The 17,635-nt window shown below is 47.6% G+C and overlaps 1 protein-coding gene and 1 pseudogene across 5 annotated transcripts in view; both read right to left on the reverse strand.

Moving 5' to 3' along the window:
* Chd9 (chromodomain helicase DNA binding protein 9) overlaps positions 1-17,635 on the reverse strand; it is a 218,723-nt gene that overhangs the window by 184,653 nt on the left and 16,435 nt on the right. For 3 of the 5 annotated variants that reach the window (XM_052166957.1, XM_052166960.1, XM_052166950.1), the window contains exon 1: positions 13,447-13,727. The gene's annotated coding sequence lies outside the window, so the exon portion shown is untranslated. Of the gene's footprint in view, positions 1-13,446; positions 13,728-17,635 lie in introns of those variants that run through there. The other 2 variants (XM_052166952.1, XM_052166959.1) reach the window with 2 other exon arrangements.
* On the reverse strand, positions 14,895-15,430 carry LOC127671578 (60S ribosomal protein L18a-like; annotated as a pseudogene).

The raw sequence follows: 17,635 nt of genomic DNA on the forward strand, positions 1-17,635 counted from the left end.
AACTGGGAATTAGAGAATCTGAGACACAGAGAAGATACGTGCTCTATGCACTAGAGATGGGATTTGAATCTGGCCTCCCATCCTCTGGAACCTTAGGAAGAGGCTCAAGTCTCCTGCTTAGCTCTGTCAAACATGCTAGTCAGTGGTAGAAAACTCACTTGGAGAACAGAGCCCTGGTTCCTGTGCAGGCCACAGATGAGGATAGAGTTCTGGTGTTCTTAGTACCATGTACTCTTTCCTTGGAAGTCAAGCCCAAATTGGAGAAGGGTCTCCATCAATCACGGACAGCTTATTTATTTATTTATTTATTTATTTATTTATTTATTTATTTATTTATTTATTTAGTTTTTTTCCAGACAGGGTTTCTCTGTGTAGCCCTGGCTGTCCTGGAACTCACCCTGTAGACCAGGCTGGCCTGAACTCAGAAATCCGCCTGCCTCTGCCTCTTGCCAAGTGCTGGGATTAAAGGCATGCACCACCACCGCTTATTCTTGACATCAAGGGCTTGGAGGTTTGTAAATAGTCTAACACCCTCTGTTCTTTCAGTGACAGACATTTTAGTGTCCGACTGTCAGAGCATCACTTCTTTCTTAGAAGATAATGTAGCCTGATAAAATACAAACGTTTCTCAGGCCTCCCGGGGCTGCCATCCTGGGTTACTATGGGTCGTGACAGTCTTGTAGCAAGGAGTTAGGGTGCTAGGTACGTGGTAAGGACAGGAGATATGTCACTGTGTAAGGAGGGAAGGGTTCAAAAAGAGACATCCAAGAATTGGGAGGGCTTCAACTGGTTAAAACTCTACCATATGACTTTGAAAATGAGATAAAAACAACAGGATATTAGGGAGTTGCTTCAAAATAACCCAGAGATAAAGGAAGTAGGCAGAGACACTGATGGGGCAGACATCTTAATGACTGCTGAAGCTACTTTATAGGTTCAGAATCCTTGAGCATGTTTGATAATCTGATAACTAAATTCCATTTATTTCTTTATTTGTTTGTTTGTTTTGTGTGTGTGTGTGTGTGTGTGTGTGTGTGTGTGTGTAAAGATCAGAGGACATTTTTGGGGAGTTGGTTCTCTCCTTCCACTGTGGGTTCTGGGGATTGGACTCGGGTTGTCAGGTTTGGTGGCAAGGGCCTTTTACCAGCTGTACCATGTTCCTGGCCCTATAGCTTGTGTAGATTTTAAGATGTACCAAATAATTTGAATTTTCTTTTGAGACAGGGTTTCTCTATGTCATCGCCTTGGCTACCCTGGAACTTGCTTTGTAGACCAAGCTGGCCTCCCACTCATACTCATAGAGATCTGCCTGTCTCTGTCTCCTGAGTGCTGCGATTAAAAGCATGGGCCACCAGGCCCATCTCCAAATAATTTAATTTTTAAAAAAAATATATTTATTTATGTGTTTGGGTGTTTCGTTTGCTTGTATCTCTGTGTGTGCACCGTATGGATGCCAGAAGAGGCCACACTGGAAATGGAATTTTGGACTGTTGTGAACCTTCATGTGGGTGCTAGGAATCAATCCTAGGTCCTCTGGAGGAACAACCAGAGTTCATAGCTACTGAGCCATCTGATTTAAGATTGGAGATGGGAACCCAGACTGGCCTCAGATTCCTGAGCTCAGGGATCCCTGCTTTGGTCTCCCCCAAAACTGCAACTATAGGCTCAGGTCACCATGACCTGCTATGACGAATACTTTTAATACCGTGTTTATTTATTATTAAGAGTCTTTCTCACACATATTTTATATACACCTCACAAGTGATACAGATACACAGACACAGCCCCCCCCCTCATTTTAAAGACAGCAAAAGTGAAGCTCAGAGAGGCTATTGATGCAATTCAGAATTGAGTTGAATCTTGGGTTCACGATTCCAATTACAAGGTAAGTTGGAAGCAAGAGGCAACTGAAGCGGTTTCAGCAGCCTGTGGTTGCTAGGGACCAAGTCATCACCCCGGGAGCCCCGAACAATCCACTTCTAAGCCCTGCTCCTAGACAGCCAGGCCTCCACTTAATTGGTATGGCACAGACCCCAGCGGGACCCCAGGGAGTCATTGAGTGCACAGTGGAAAGCGCCCAGCCACTGAGTTCACGTGCTTCTTGGTAGTTAAGAAAACACAGTCCAGCCCAGCGGGCCCTGGACCCTCACAGGCATCTAGAGAGCTGCTGCCTGAACATCTGGCTCTGATAAAGGGAGCCCCACGTGGGCTTCCCTGCCCCCTTTCCCATAACGATTTCCGCACATACCCTTGAAGCTCTGTGCGTGCGGCCGCTCCGGGTCTTTCCTTTCCCAAACATATGGATTCCCAGCTCCTATTTCAAACTCCAGCGCTGGGCTGCTGTAAACTCCCCAAAGCTCCCAATTTCCTTTTTCCATTGCTCATTCTTTCCAAAAGTGCTTGAAAAAAGCCCCCTTTTAGTTCTGTTCCAGCTTCCCTGTTTGTGAAAGGAGGCCCAGGCGGACAGTTGTCAATTTGTCAATCACCAGGGTGACTGACAGGAGCTTCAACTCAATAGCCTGAGAGACGGAGGTGCGTGGGGGTTGGGGGGACCTGAGGAACTCACCACGGGGAAAGCTTTGACTCCCCCAAATCATTCATGCCGCAGGAGGCCTGAGGCCCAGCCATCTGCTCCCTTCTGGCTGCCTGAAACTTCCCCTTTGAAAATCACTAATGAAAGGGGAGGGGCAGAGGGGGCAAGGCATGGGCACGGTTCCCAGAAGGTTACTGCTGAAGTGGGTGTGTGCCATTCGGGCAGCCAGGGGCAAGTCCTTGCCTGCTTCTTAGCCTGCAGCCTTCTGCTTCTTCATCTAATGGCAACTTTCCTCTCAAAGAAGAGCGAGCCAACTCTCTGTACTACAAGGCCAGACACATCGGCTGTGAGGGAGGATGGAAGACAGGATATACAAGCACCGGGGGCCTTAGGGACTGAAGATATTCCTCCCAGACAGAGGTCAAGAGGCCTCAGGTGCCCTTAGGGATCCAGCAGGCCAGATAAATGTTCTAGGGGAAGAAGGAGGGAGGGGGTGTAAAAGACAGAGGGAGTGCTCTCAGCAAAGGCGGTGTGCTGGTTGGCTTTTGACAGCTGGACATAGACATATCTAAGAAGGGGATGTATGTATGTATGTATGTATGTATGTATGTACATACTTATGTATGTACCATCTATCTACCTACCATCTATCTATCATCTATTTGTCTGTCTGTCTATCATCTGTCTATCTTTTTTGTTTTCTTTTCCTTTTTTTGTTTTTTTCCGAGACAGGGTTCCTCTATGTAGTCCTGGCTATCTTGGAACTCAGTATGCCAGGCTGGCTTTGAACTCACAGAGATCTGCCTTCCTCTGTCTCTCTGTGCTGTGCTGGGACTAACAGTGTGCACCACCGCTGCCTGGCTTGATCTGTCTGTCTGTCTGTCTGTCTGTCTGTCTGTCTGTCTGTCTTACTATCATCTATTTTTCTATCCATCTATCTATTTTGAGTTAGGGTCTTACTATGTAGCCTTGGCTGGCCTGGAAATTATCGTGTAGACCAGGCTGGCCTCATGTAGAATGCTTCTGCCTGCTGAGCTCTGGAACTAAAGGGTATAACATGCCCAGCAGAAGAGGAAATCTTAATTGAGAAAATGCTTCCATCAGATTGCCTGGAAGCAAGTGTGCAGGGCACTCTCTTGACTAATGATGGACTGGGGAGGGCCTAGCTCACCGGAGATTGTGCCATCCCTAGGCAAATGGTCCGGACTGGATAAGAGGCAGACTGAGCAAGCCAGGGGAAGCAAGCTAGTAAGCAGCGTCCCTCTCTGGTCTCTGCTCCTGTCTGTAGGCTCCTGCCTTGAGTTCCTGCCCTGACTTCCCTCAGTGATGGAGTGTGACCTCAGAGTTGTAAGCTGAAATAAGCCCTTTCCACCCCAAGGTGCTTTTGGTTATAGTGTCTATCAGAGCAATAGACAGCAGCGACTTTTGAGCCAAGAACTGGCTGTTACTATGGAAGGTTGGGGGGGAGGGGCAGGGGCACTGCTGCCAAATCCTCCATCTCCTCCCAAAAGCAGAGCATGACCACACACAACATCTCTCAACTAGGGAACAGATCTGAATGAAAGAGATTCCCAAGGCTGGCATGACAAGCCAAACCAAACTGTAGAACAGTTTGTGTGCTCTGGAACACCCTACCATCTGGAGCCTGACCTAGGTGCTGGGTCTGCAGGACTTCAGGGAGTCAGAGAGGATGGCAGGAGAAGCCAGGAGGGAGTCAAATTAAACTCCCTGCTGTGAGAGGTCCTTAGCAGCAAGTGGAAGAGGCCGGGCTCCTCACCGTCTCGCCCTCTCATGCATGAAACTCCCGCTGCTGTGATTCTGATCTCATGCTAACTGTACCAGCGAGGCTGCCAAGGACACCCAACTCGTCCGTGTATTCTTCCTCTTCCAAGCCAGCTCAGAACGCTTCCTCTCAGCGAGAGCATCAGCTGGCTGAGCACACCAGAGTCAACTTTGACCGTCCATAACATCTGTCTGCACACGGGAGGGTGGAGTGACACCTTTTCTCCTTCTACATTCCAAGAACTGACTTTTTTTTTTCCTACTCTGCTTTTGTTCTTTTGACATAAAATCTTGCTGTGCAATCCAGGCTGGCCTTAAACTCGAGATCTTCCTGCCTCAGCTGCCTAGATGTCTAGGATTACAGGTGTGTACCATCACAACAGGACTCGGGCTAGTTTTAAAAAGAAAAAGAACAGGTTTCAAGAAAAAAATTGGTTTCCCATAGCTGAGAGAACAAATAGGGAAACCAAAGGAAAGAGTGTGGGGAATAACATATTAACGTGTTAGCTGCTTCTTCTACCTCCTCCTCTTCCTCTTCCTCTTCCTCCTCCTCCTCCTCTTCTTCCTTTTCTTCCTCTTTAGGATCAAAGTTAGGCCCTCAAATATGCTAGCTATATGTCTGGCCCTAATATTCAGTTTTGTAAAGTTCCTCTGTTTTCCTGAACTTTACATTGTAAACATAAGGGGGTTCTGTTGTTGTTGTTACTGTTGCTCTTGTTGTTGTTTCTGAGACAGGGTCTCCCCAAGTAACTCTGGCTGGCCTGGAACTCACTATGTAGAGAAGACTGATCATAAATTCTCAGAGACCCTCCTGCCTCGGTCTCCCTTCCTGAACGCTGTTATTACATACGTGTGCCACCACACACAGCCTTTGTTTTTACAATAGAATGATGCTGGAACTTAAAGTGCGGAACAGGAAGCAAGAGAGACTGTGAATGAGTACAGGTTTGAGCTACAGTGATATACTGTGGCAGTGCACACAGTAGGAGTTTCAGTGGTATACTGTGGCAGTGTACACAGTAGGAGGTACAGTGGTATACTGTGGGTGCACACAGTATGGGCTACAGTGGTATACTGTGGTGGTACACAGTAGGAGGCACAGTGGTATACTGTGGTGGCACACACAGTAGGAGGTACAGTGGTATACTGTGGTGGTACACAGTAGGAGGCACAGTGGTATACTGTGGTGGCACACACAGTAGGAGGTACAGTGGTATACTGTGGTGGCACACACAGTAAGAGGTACAGTGGTATACTGTGGGTGCACACAGTATGGGCTACAGTGGTATACTGTGGTGGCACACAGTAGGAGGCACAGTGGTATACTGCTGTGGCACACATGTGGTATACTGTGGGTACACACAGTATGGGCTACAGTGGTATACTGTAGGTGCACACAGGAGTAGAAGGACAAGTGGCTCCTGAGTAGTGGCTGGCCTGAGTTATATAATGAGATCCTGGCAGCCTGGGTTTCATGGGGAGACCCTAACTTATAAAGGGGCAAGATATACGTTTGGGTAGGTTGGTGCATGCATTAAATACCAGCATTGGGGAGGCAGAAGCAGGCAGAGGCAGAGTTCTGACTACTAGAAGGACAAGGTAAAACCATAGGCAAGTAGGCAGGGCGATCTATTTCTTTATTGGCATTGCTTTCTACCGTTTTGCTGCCGGGTACGTTCTAGCTTTGCCAATGTCTGTATACTAAGGAATGAGAAAGATGAGTGGGAGATGACAAGGGGTAAAATTTCAGAGCAAGGGAGAGTGTGTTGCGCAAGTGTCTGCCTTCAGCAGGGAACATGAAGGCATGTCTGGGTGTGTGCACAAGGGTACTGCAGCCCTGGTTCATGTGCAGGCTTGTCTGGGTGTGTGCAGCAGGTGTTACAGTCCTGGCGTGTGTGCAGGCCACTTTGGTACAAGTGCGGGTTGTCCACCTCTATGATTCTAGCCTCCCACTGTCTGTTTCTCAACTCAATGCTATATGCATGCGATAATGTGTTCGGGGGACACTTTTTATTACCCAGCACCGTGATCTGTAGTGGAACTTGCAGCAACGGTGTAGTAGCTCAGGGGTACGTTTGCCTAGCATGCACAAGGCCTGAGCTTAATCCTAAGCAATGCCGAAATTAAAAAGCTAGGCTTGAGGGTTTACAAATATAATCCCAGCTACTAAGGTAAAAGGATCACAAGTATGGGGCCAGCCTGGACAACTTAGTGAGACCCTGTCTCAAAATAGGAAAAGTAAAAAGAAGGGTTCAAGGACCCAGCTCTAGAGGTAGCCTGCTGGCCTAGCATAAGCAAGGCCTTAGGCTCGATCTTCAATAGATCTTCAACACAGTGGGAGGGGGCGGGGGGGGGGATGAGCTTGTCCCCAGGGGCCCACGGTTTAAAAAGAAGGCTGACAAGCTCTCAGCACAGGCATTCCGCAGAGTAAGCACTCCGGAAGAGGAAGTAGAGAGGACCCAAGGGAAGCTGGCTCTAAAAGGCAATAGGGAGGTGGGATGGTATGCTAGAGAGAATCGTCTTAGCTGACACCTGAAAGATGAACTGGGACAGGATGGGAAGAGGGAAGAAGAGCCTGGCAGGTGGGGAGACATTGCCAACAAAGACCTGGAGGTTGGTTGGGTCCTCCGGCGCTTGAGGAAATTCTATTGCTCTAGCTAAGGCAGGTTCTACCTGGGAGGGATTTGGGGGCGTTCTGGGCCCAGGTATAGAGCCAGTGTGGTAGTGGCCACCAGCCATGGCTGAGAACATTTTCAAATTAAAAAACACTTAGCTAAAAGCATTTTCAAACATCTCTCCTGGCAGGGTGGTAATGGCACACACCTTTGATCCCAGCACTTGGGAGGCAGAGACATGTGGATCTTTAAGCAGGGAAGCCTGCTCTACACAGTGAGTTCCAGGACAGCCAGGGCCACAGAGAGAAACCTTGTGTTGAAACCCCGACTCCTCACGAAAACAAATCTCTCCTGAGTCAGACATGGTGGCAAGAGTCACATCTGTCATGCCTGCCATTCAGGGGGCAAGGGCGGGATGGTGAGATCTGCCCCAAAGAAACACACACACACACACACTCATCATAGAAGCATGTTGTGAAAGACTTCCAATCCCAGCACTTGGGAAACAGAGGCAAGAGACTCAGGAGTTCAAGGTCATTCCCAGTTCTTAGTAAGGTCAAGGCCAGCAGAAGATGCAGGAGGCCTTGATGCAACCAAACAAAAGATCAAAAGCAGAGTCTAAGACAAACTGACTATTACATTCCTGTTTACAAAGGGCATTCGGGCATTGTACTACTGCACCCCACTAGCACACAGAAATGAGGCTGGCCTTCAACTCCTGGATCCCTCTACCCTCGCTTCTGAGAATTATGAACATAGATCCTGAGCTACATGCCACACCCACTTTGCATTATTATCGAGACAGAATCTCAGTATGACCAAGCCAGCCTCCATCCAGCAAAGTAGTAGATAACCTTGAACTTCTGATCCTCTTGCTTCAACCACCCACTGGCTAAGATTATAGGCATACATCATCATGCCCGGTTTTAAATTTTATTATACAGGAAACTGAGGTCTAAGGAAGAACAGGACCCAATGTTATCGGCTCTTTCATGCACGCACTCACTGACACAGCTACCTGTCTGGACAGGCTTGAACTAGGTGCTGTGGTTCCCTCAGGGAGAAACACAAACATTTCCTATTCAACCTTCAACCAACTGAAATTCTGATTCCAATTCCAGGGCTCTTCCCAGCACCCAAAACCCAGGTTGGATTTGTCATTTCCAGGGGCCTGGGTGCCTTGGCGCCTTCTTGATCTACCATGCCCGGGGTGACCATCCAATGAGCGCAGCAATCGTTATGCAAATGTAATGCCAAGATGAGGTGCAGAACCAGACCTAACCTGGCTCTCCAATATAGAGATTCAGCACAGACCCAGTTCGTTTCCGCCTGGATGGGAGCCTTCTCAGGACACTTTTACTCAATGTGAATGCTTTTACACTCTCACCTTTGCCTAGTCTCCTTCCAAGCACCACTGCATAGAAGTAGAAATGAGATAAAGGTTTCAAAGGCGAAGGAGGAAGGGAAAGGGGGAGAGCAGAAAATAAGCTACAGAAAAGACTGAACCAACTGTACCTTCCACACAACCCTGCTGTGAGCCAGCCTTAGCCAAGGTCAGGGATGCCTGGCAAACCCCACCCAGACAGATATCCCGGAACGCTGCCTGGGAGTGGCTGGTGCATGTCCCCAGAGCCTGGGCAATGTTATTTCCTGGGCAACTACAAGTCACACAGGATGAAAGCTATGACTGAATGTCTGGGGCAGGGTGGGAGGCCTTGCCAGAAGGTGGGGGGTGGGGCGGGAGCACGGGGAGGAGGGGCAGAGCCTTGGCTGGTTTTGCACAGACAAATCTCTTCATTTTTCCAGACTGGAAAAAGCTGTTTGGGCTGTGCACATTTGCAGAGAGTCACGGTCTTTACCCTGCTTCCTGGCTCTGCAGATCTTTTTGTCATTCAGTCAAACCCAGCTCGTATTTTTCATGAGGAGAGCTGAACAGACTGTGGGGTCTCTTCCCCTCATGTGCTCAAAAGCACATCACCAGTGACTTAAAAAGCCCCACCTCCTCACTTGGACAGCAGGGGAGGGGGTGGTGTGCTATGGAGACAAAGACCCAAGTTTAGACAAACATTGTCTCCCGGTTGGAGGTACGCTCACACTATTTTTCTAGCTCGAGCACACACACACACACACATACACACACACACACACACACACACACACACACACATCTTTTTTCCTTTTTTTTAAAAAAAAAAAACAAAAATAAAATGCTATACCAATAACTAATTTACAGCACTTTACACATGTCTGACTCTTCCTTATCTACATTGTCAGGAGCACAGGTAGGGCCAGAAATGGGTGAACTTTTAAAAATGCTTTCTTGCCAAAATATACCCCGCCAAATGTTTCTACCTAGAGAACCCCCATCTAATAGCAAATGTGCGTATATGCATTTCCCATGCCAACCAATTCTCCAACACCAGCTGGTGCCAATTCAGTTCTGACAGTGACTACCTAGAGTTGGCCTGAGAGCCCACGGGTTGAAGGCTCAGTCTCAAAGACCAGCTGAACTTCAAAAGTTCCGCACATCCCAGAGAACTGTGACCCAGGTCACAAGTTCTGTCTCAAGAAAACAGAGAGAGGACTGGGGAGTTGGCTCATTAGTTAAGAGCATTTGTTATTCCTGCAGGGACCAGAGTTCGAGTCCCAGAACCTACACGAGGGCTTGCAACCATCTGTAACTCTGGTCCCAGGGGATTCAAAGCCCTCCTCTTGGGCACCAAGTTCACACAATATATGCATACAGACATACAAGCAAAACACTCAGACACATAAAAGCTTCAGGACAGCCAAGAGGGCTACACAAAGAAACCCTATGATGAACCAGACTGCCTCCATCTTAGTCTTGAAATCTATCTTTTAGCAAAGACAAATTTGGTTCATTCCTGTTTATGATTACACCTTTTTTTTCCCTCAAGGATTGGGCTATGCCCCATCTGCAACCTTAAGTACAAATGGTTCTATACTATCCATTCCAGGAAACAACAATCATGTCTTTGTTTCAAAAAGTCCTTATAACCATCTTGAAACCCTACCTTTGTTTCAAAATGTTGTTATGACTACCTGTTGTTATGACTGTGTGTTAAGACCACCTTATTACGTTATGTTCCTGTAACCCCACCTATTTGACTGCCAAATCCCCCAATCAGAAAACCCCTTACTTCTGAACTATAAAAATTTTATTTTCTCTACATCCAATGCTGACCCCTCCCTTAAAAAAAGATTTATTTATTCATGTATTTCATGTATATGAGTCTATCTTCATGCCCACCAGAAGGGGGAATTAGATCCCATTACAGATGGCTGTGAGCCACCATGAGGTTACTGGGAATTAAACTTAGGACCTCTGGAAAAGCGTTCAAGTGCTTTTAACTGCTGAGCCATCTTTCCAGCCTCCCAAAAGCTGACCGCTTGAACCCCACCTTAGGGGGTCACAGCCTGGGTACATGAATTAAAAATTAGTATGCTTTAATTAGTATGGCCATGATAATTTGGGTTGGTAGTCTTTCCCCTTAAATCTTTGGGATTAACACTCATGTATATGAATGTTTGGCCATGGAGAGTGGTACTATTAGAAGCCGTGATCTTGTTGGAGTGGGCGTGGCCTTGTTGGAGTGGGCGTGGCCTTGTTGGAGCAGGTGTGGTCTTGTTGGAGAAAGTGTGTCCCTTGGGGTGGGCTTTATGGTCTCAGATATTCAAGCTACACCCAGTGTGGCTCAAGGTTTCCTTCTGCCTGAGGATCAAGATGTAGAACTCTCAGCTACCTCTCCAGCACCATGTCTGTATGCCGCCATGTTTCCTGTCATGACGATAGAATGTAAGCCAGCCCCAATGAAATGCTTTCCTTTATAAGAGTCGCTGTGGTTGTGGTGTTTCTTTATAGCAATAGAAACCCTAACTAAGACACCCCTCAGGTTGGCTGGGTGGCTAAACAGCCTCCTGGAAGACAGGGAACTGGTCTTCTTGCCTTTGACAATTTTTTTAAATAAAGGATACAAGTCCCCAACAGCCAAATGGGAGAGATGAAGCACCAAGCAGCTGGGGTGGGGCAGGGAGCAGAGCCCCGCCTCCTCTGGGCCAGCCAACTGCCCAGCACTTGTCAGTTCACCCCAGGACTCTAACTCTCCTAGGCTGCCAGCACTCCTCTGTCCCTTCCCAGAGAGAGGTAGACAAGTGCTCCAGAAAGTTCCAAGCCTCTAATCGCTCCATTCCTAAATCACCGGGCCAGGTAAGGGACTAGGAAGGGGCCTCACCTTGGGTATATTAGCGTTAGGAGAGGTGTGAGCGAAGTGGGCTCATTAGAATAATAAATGCCAATCATTCAGGAAATTCCAAGGCTTTAAAGTACTCTAGTGTTAGAGACTAAGACAAAGGCCAGATGCCCATCTCAGGACTGCAGTCCCAGATGTCAGGAGTGGAAATCATCTGAGGAAACATTTTATACGAAGACCTGAATTAAATACAAAAAATATTAACTGGACACTTGCTCTGTGCACTAAAGGGTGGAGAAGAACCGAGTTCAACATCAGCTTTCCTTTCTCTTGACAGAGAACTCAGGCCTCACGCATGCTAGGTAAGCGCTCCCAAATCTGCACCGTGTTTTGTTTTTAACTAAAAAAAAAAAAAAAAAAAAAAAAAAAAAAGGCGGTGGTGACGCACGCCTGCAATCCCAGCAATCCCAGCACTGTGGGAGGCAGAGGCAAGCGAATTTCTGAGTTCGAGGCCAGCCTAGTCTACAGAGTGAGTTCCAGGACAGCCAGGGTTACACAGAGAAACCCTGTCTCCAAAAAACCAAAAAATCAAAACAAAAACAACAACAACAAAATAATAATAATGTTGATGCATTTGTTTTATGTTGTGTGTATCTTTTGATTGCATGTTTGTATGCACATCACATGCACACCAGGTAGGTGCTGGAAACGGAACCTAGACAATCCATATAAGAGCAACAAGTGACCCTAACCACTGGGCCATCTCTCAATTCCCCCATTTCATTCTCTTTCCTTTCCTTTTTCTATTCCTTTCCTTCCCTATTTATTTATTTTTAAGTATTTAGAGCCTGGCATGATGGTGCACACCTTTTTTTCCCCCCCAAAGATTTACTTATTATTATATCTAAGTACACTGTAGCTGTCTTCAGACACACCAGAAGAGGGCGCCACATCTCTTTACAGATGGTTGTAAGCCACCATGTGGTTGCTGGGACTTGAACTCAGGACCTTCAGAAGAGTAGTCAGTGCTTTTACCCGCTGAGCCATCTCTCCAGCCCAACGGTGCACACCTTTAATCCCAGCACTTAGGAGGCAGAGGCAGTGAGATCAAGTCCCATCTGGTCTACATAGTGAGTTTCAGAGGTAGGTAGAGAGGCCTTGTCTCAAAAATGAACAAAAAAGGATTTAGTGTGAGTATGTGTGTGTGTGTGTGTGCACATACGCATGACATATATGTACATGCGTGAGGGTCATGAGGTGCATGAGTCATGGTTTATATGCAAGAGTGAGAGGACAACTTTGGGGGACCACACTTTACACTGGGTTAAGCAGATGACCCAGCAGGTAGAGGCTCTTGCTGCGAAGCCTGAAAACCTGAAGTCTGGTTCTCAAGAAAAACAACAGAGGTCTCAATTGTCCTCTGACCTCACATGCACCATGACACTTGAGCAAATGTCATATGAACCTTTTTGACACCAAGGATGTGCCTGAGGAAAAAGGCTTTCCCAGACCCTCCACACCACACATCAAGGTTCTGCAAACTTAATGCAAGCCCAAGAGCTCAAATCTACCACCAGGAGTGAGCATGTAACTAATCTCTCTCAACCAACCTAAAAAGCCTGCATTCCAGGGGTTGGGGTGGGGGAAGGGCTCACTTTCAGAGATGATATACAATGACAATACATTTCCAGGCAACCTCTGGCCTCTCTAGACAAGAAGGTAAGTACCCAGGTACCCTGATGCGAGTTAGTTCCTTGGGAACATTGGAACAAAAGCCCTCACCCTGGGCTCCAGGCTGCCAAAACACAAAGCCATCCTTCACGGTATAAAAACCGAAAGAACTCAGGAGGTAGTGGTAAACAGATGTCTGTGAGTTCCACGCCAGCATGGTCTACATACTGGACAACTGGGACTGTCTCGGAAAAATAAAACAAAACAAAACCAACCAACGAGGAAGTAAAAGCCAGCCACGGTGCCTCATGACCGCATTCTTGTCACTCAGGAAACCAGGTGTGAGAAATGGCTCAAATCTGAGGCCAGCCCAGTGCATACAGTGGGCTCTAGGCCAGCCAAAAAGACAGCAAAGTAAGCGCGTGAGCAGGAGAGCAGACAGGAGACTGGTCTTAGCTTTCTTTCCTTTTTGAAGTAGAAAGGCAGGGATGGGAACCGTGTTCGGTTGCCATGGAGATGGGATGGGGAGTTGGCTGGGGCTGCCAGGAGCTGCAGCTGAGGTGGAACAAGCGGCTTGGGAGCTGGGCGCTGTGGCAGAGGGGCCTTCCAGCTGGGAAGAAGACAGCCGACTTACCTGAGAGGAAGAGGTAGGAAAGGAGACAGACACTCTCTCAGTCTCCGGAGCCCAGGAATTCTGCAGTCATCAGGAGTGCCACAGAGCAGGCTGTGTGTCTAAGTGTCCCACAGGCCTGAAAAACAAGAAGCAAAACAAACCCAAGGCTTGGAAAAGAACTGAAAGCACGTCTGTTGTCACTGAGCCGCAGACTGGAGGCACAAGAGGATCCCTCCCAGGCACAGGCACTGGAAGCGCTGTCCCTAGACTCTGTGCCCAGCAGGGTCGTCAAACAGAGCAGGGGTACAGGGCACCTGGCTCTACACCTTCCTCTGTTCTCTGATGTGATGCACAGTTCCTGTGGCAGGGGGGGAGGTCTTCATGGTGCTGGGGCTCTAGGGGCTTCCTGGGGGACTTCCAGCCTCTGACTGGCCCCCCGGGGCACGTGCTGGAGTGATCCTGGCTAGGCCTATAGCAGTAACGGGGCCTCTGCAATCCCTTTTCTGGGTCTACCTGAGGCAGTGTTATGCTCTGTATTCCTAACCCAGGAAGAGAAATTCCCTGGCTGTTTCTTACAGTCAGAGCAGGTTAAGTGGCCCGGATGACCTCAGATTATAAATGAACTCAAGCTTGGAATTTTTGCCCTTTTTAGAGACAGTTAAGGGGCCACTGAGATGGCTCAGCAGATAAAAGCACTTGCTGCCAAGCCCGAGGACCTAAGTTCAATCCCCCAGGCCCACAGGATGGAAGGACAGAGCAGGCTCCTCTACAGGTTGTTCTCTGGTCTCCACACCCCACCACACACCATGCACCCCACCACACACCATGCACCCCACCACACACACACACACACACACACACACTACACACCCCTCCCCCACACAGATGAATACATTTATTTTATTTTATTTTATTTTATTTTATTTTATTTTATTTTATTTTTGGATTTGGTTTTTCGAGACAGGGTTTCTCTGTATAGCCCTGGCTGTCCTGGAACTCACTCTGTAGACCAGGCTGGCCTCGAACTCAGAAATCTGCCTGCCTCTGCCTCCCAAGTGCTGGGATTACAGGTGTGCACCACCACTGCCCAGCGAATACATTTATTTAAAAAGAGAAAATGAGACAGTAGCTTGGTGGCTGGATGTATGACTGTGGAGAAGAACACTTTCCTAGCATTTTTAAGTACCAGGATTCCATTCCCAGTACTGAAGAGGAGAGTAAAAGAAGAAAGGGGTGGGGTAGGGATATGAATGAGAATTGATTTACTCGGTAGGTATGCTGGTTTTGAACTCATGGTTCAAAAGGTCCTAGTCTCCTAAGTAGCTGGGAAACACATGAATCCACTAAACACAGTTTTCCTTCCTTCCTTCCTTCCTTCCTTCCTTCCTTCCTTCCTTCCTTCCTTCCTTCCTTCCTTTCCTCCTCCTCTTCCTCCTCCTCCTCTTCCTCCTCTCTCTCTGGAGTTTTATTCAGCAGGTCTCTAAGTGTAGAAGAAGCTGTTGGCCTCTTGTAAGGTGAAGTTTGCACTGGCACCACAGATGAGGCAATGGGAACTTGATCTTGGAGTCCTGAAGCTGCTTGAGGGCTGGCCAGCAGCACTGGCCTGCTGCAATCTCTTCCACGCTCATGGTCTGGATAGAGTGCACACCGTGCCGGGCACCCTTGTCTTGGTAGCACGGTGTGATGGCACCAGCTGTGGTTGGTCCGGTACTCACTGCCCATGTGTGTGCCACAGTGGGGGTCCTAGAGCAGTCAGGTTCTGAAGCTCTTCACGTCACACACAGCAGCTGCCTCTCAGACACCAGCCTGAAGCACACTGTTTCCACTATCTCTCCTGATGACATTAACTTATTCAGCTGGGACAAGAAATACCAGAATCGGGGCTTGGCTAACACACAGTTGAGTGCAAAGATGTGTATTAGGTACAATAGTGAAGTGTGGCATTTTGGAGTGGCAAACAGCACCCCATCACCTGGTGCTCCAGAAATGCGCCCAAGGCCCTCATGGTGCTCTGGCCATGTTCACTGCCACCCACAAAAGGAAGGGACCCAGTTTTTCAAAGTGGGTGATAGATCATGACCTCGGCATCCTCCTCTCAGTCTCTGTACACACACACACACACACCTACACACTCAGGTGTGTGGATACCACACACATGCACCACCAACCCAGGAAGAAATGGAAAACCCTCCATGTTCCAGCCACTGAAGACTTGATATGAGATACTAATCTGACTCCCAGTGATCTATGGCTAGAGTCTCATAAAGATACTAGGCATAATATTTTGCTTTGATTTACAGTTCTAAGGCGCCAAACCAGGGCTTTGTACCTGCTAGGAAAATCCTGTACTGTTCAACTACATGTCCATGCCTTTCAATTTTTATTTTAAGACTGACTCTTGCTTTCACTTTGGCTTCAAACACCAGTCTTCCAGGCTTAGTTTCCTAAGTCCTGAGGATATATGTGCACTAGTGCCACTAGTATCTGGCAAAACCAGAGATTTCATACTAGAATTCATAAGAAATCTCAGGGGACTAAGTGACTGAAATAATCAAGAAAGGAAATTGGAAGGCTCATATATATGCTGACTTCAAAATGCACTACAGAATCACAGCACACAAGACAATGTGGTAGTGGTGTAGGGGAAACCACCTAGAGGGATAGAGCAAAAGAGGTCAGCCTATTTCAGCATGACGCCAGAACTTCTGAGAAGGGATGGGTTCTTCAACAAATAATTTGGAAAACTGGACATTCACATACTAAAGACTGACGCTGGGCCCTGATTGCTAATCACACATAGAAATGAGCTCAGATACATCAAAGACGGGAATCCTACCGTGGGAACTACAACTCTCAAAGGAGATCATGGAAAAGGTTTCAGGGCCTGACACTTGGGGATGGCTTCTTAGACATGACACTGAAAGCACGGACAGCAGAAGACCAGACCGATGAACTGAAGCTTCATCAAAATTAAAAAACTTCTAAGCCAGGTGTGGTGACACACGCTTTTAGCACACAGGAGGGAGACGGAGGCAGGCAGATCTCTGAGTCTGAGGCCAGTCTGGTCTACAGAGTGAGTCCTAAGGACAGCCAAAGCTACACAGAAAAACAATGTCTTGAAAACCAAACCAAACTAACCCAAAACCTTCTGAGCCTGCTGTGGTTAGCACACGCACGTGTAATCTTAGCCCCTGGAAAGCTAAGGCAAGAAGACGAACGGAAGCTTGAGGCAAACCTATGCTACACAGGGAGTTCCCGGCAGGCTATCCATGGCTACAGAGTTAGATTCTATCTCAAAATAAATAAATGTCAACTCCCACAAACAAAAAGCCTGCGTATTTCAAATAACAGAAATGTTGCAAAGACAACTCAAAGACACTAGTTCACACATCTGACAAGGAACTGAGATTCACAATCTATGACAGACCGACAAACCAGCCACAAAACACCCAGCCAGATTAGAACTCAGGCAAATGGAGCTGAGGAGGCGGCTCATTTTGTTAAGTGCTTGTCCTGTCAGGGACACTGTCTTAAATAATAAGGCGGAAAGGCTAGAAAGATGGCTTAGGAGATAGGAGTGCCTGTTACCCCTGCAGAGGACCCAGGTTTGATTCACAGCACCCATGTGGTGGCTCGAAACCATCTAGTCCTTAGGAATCTGATCCCTTTTCATCTCTGCAGGCACTGAACATGCATGTGGTACACACACACACACACACACACACACACACACTCAATACACGCAGGCAAAATATTCATACACATAAAATAAATCTAAGAGAAAGTTTGAGGATCGGACAAACACCTGCAGTCAACCTCTAGCCTCCATATGCATGTATGTATACACAAGCATGTGCATATACACATGCACACGTTTCCATGAGCCCCCCCACACACATGCGCATGTGTACTATATACACACACACACATATCCATAAAACAGGAGCAAAGCGTATGACCATGTCTCCACATATGTTATTCACATAGGAAATAAATAGATGAAAAAAAATACTCAGTGCCTAAAGCTGGGGGTGGTGGTACAGACCCCTAATCCTATCTCCAGGGGTGGGGGGGTGGGGTGGAGACCCTCTCTCAAAACACCAAGAAGAAAAAATTAGAAAAGAATCAACACTTCAAGCAGGTAGGAACACCGAACACACACCCAGTACAGACAACTCTCTGGGTTTAGCCACCTCAGTAGAAGCTAAAA

This window comes from Apodemus sylvaticus, chromosome 21, assembly GCF_947179515.1.
Source record: "Apodemus sylvaticus chromosome 21, mApoSyl1.1, whole genome shotgun sequence".
NCBI classification, from domain to species: domain Eukaryota; kingdom Metazoa; phylum Chordata; class Mammalia; order Rodentia; family Muridae; genus Apodemus; species Apodemus sylvaticus.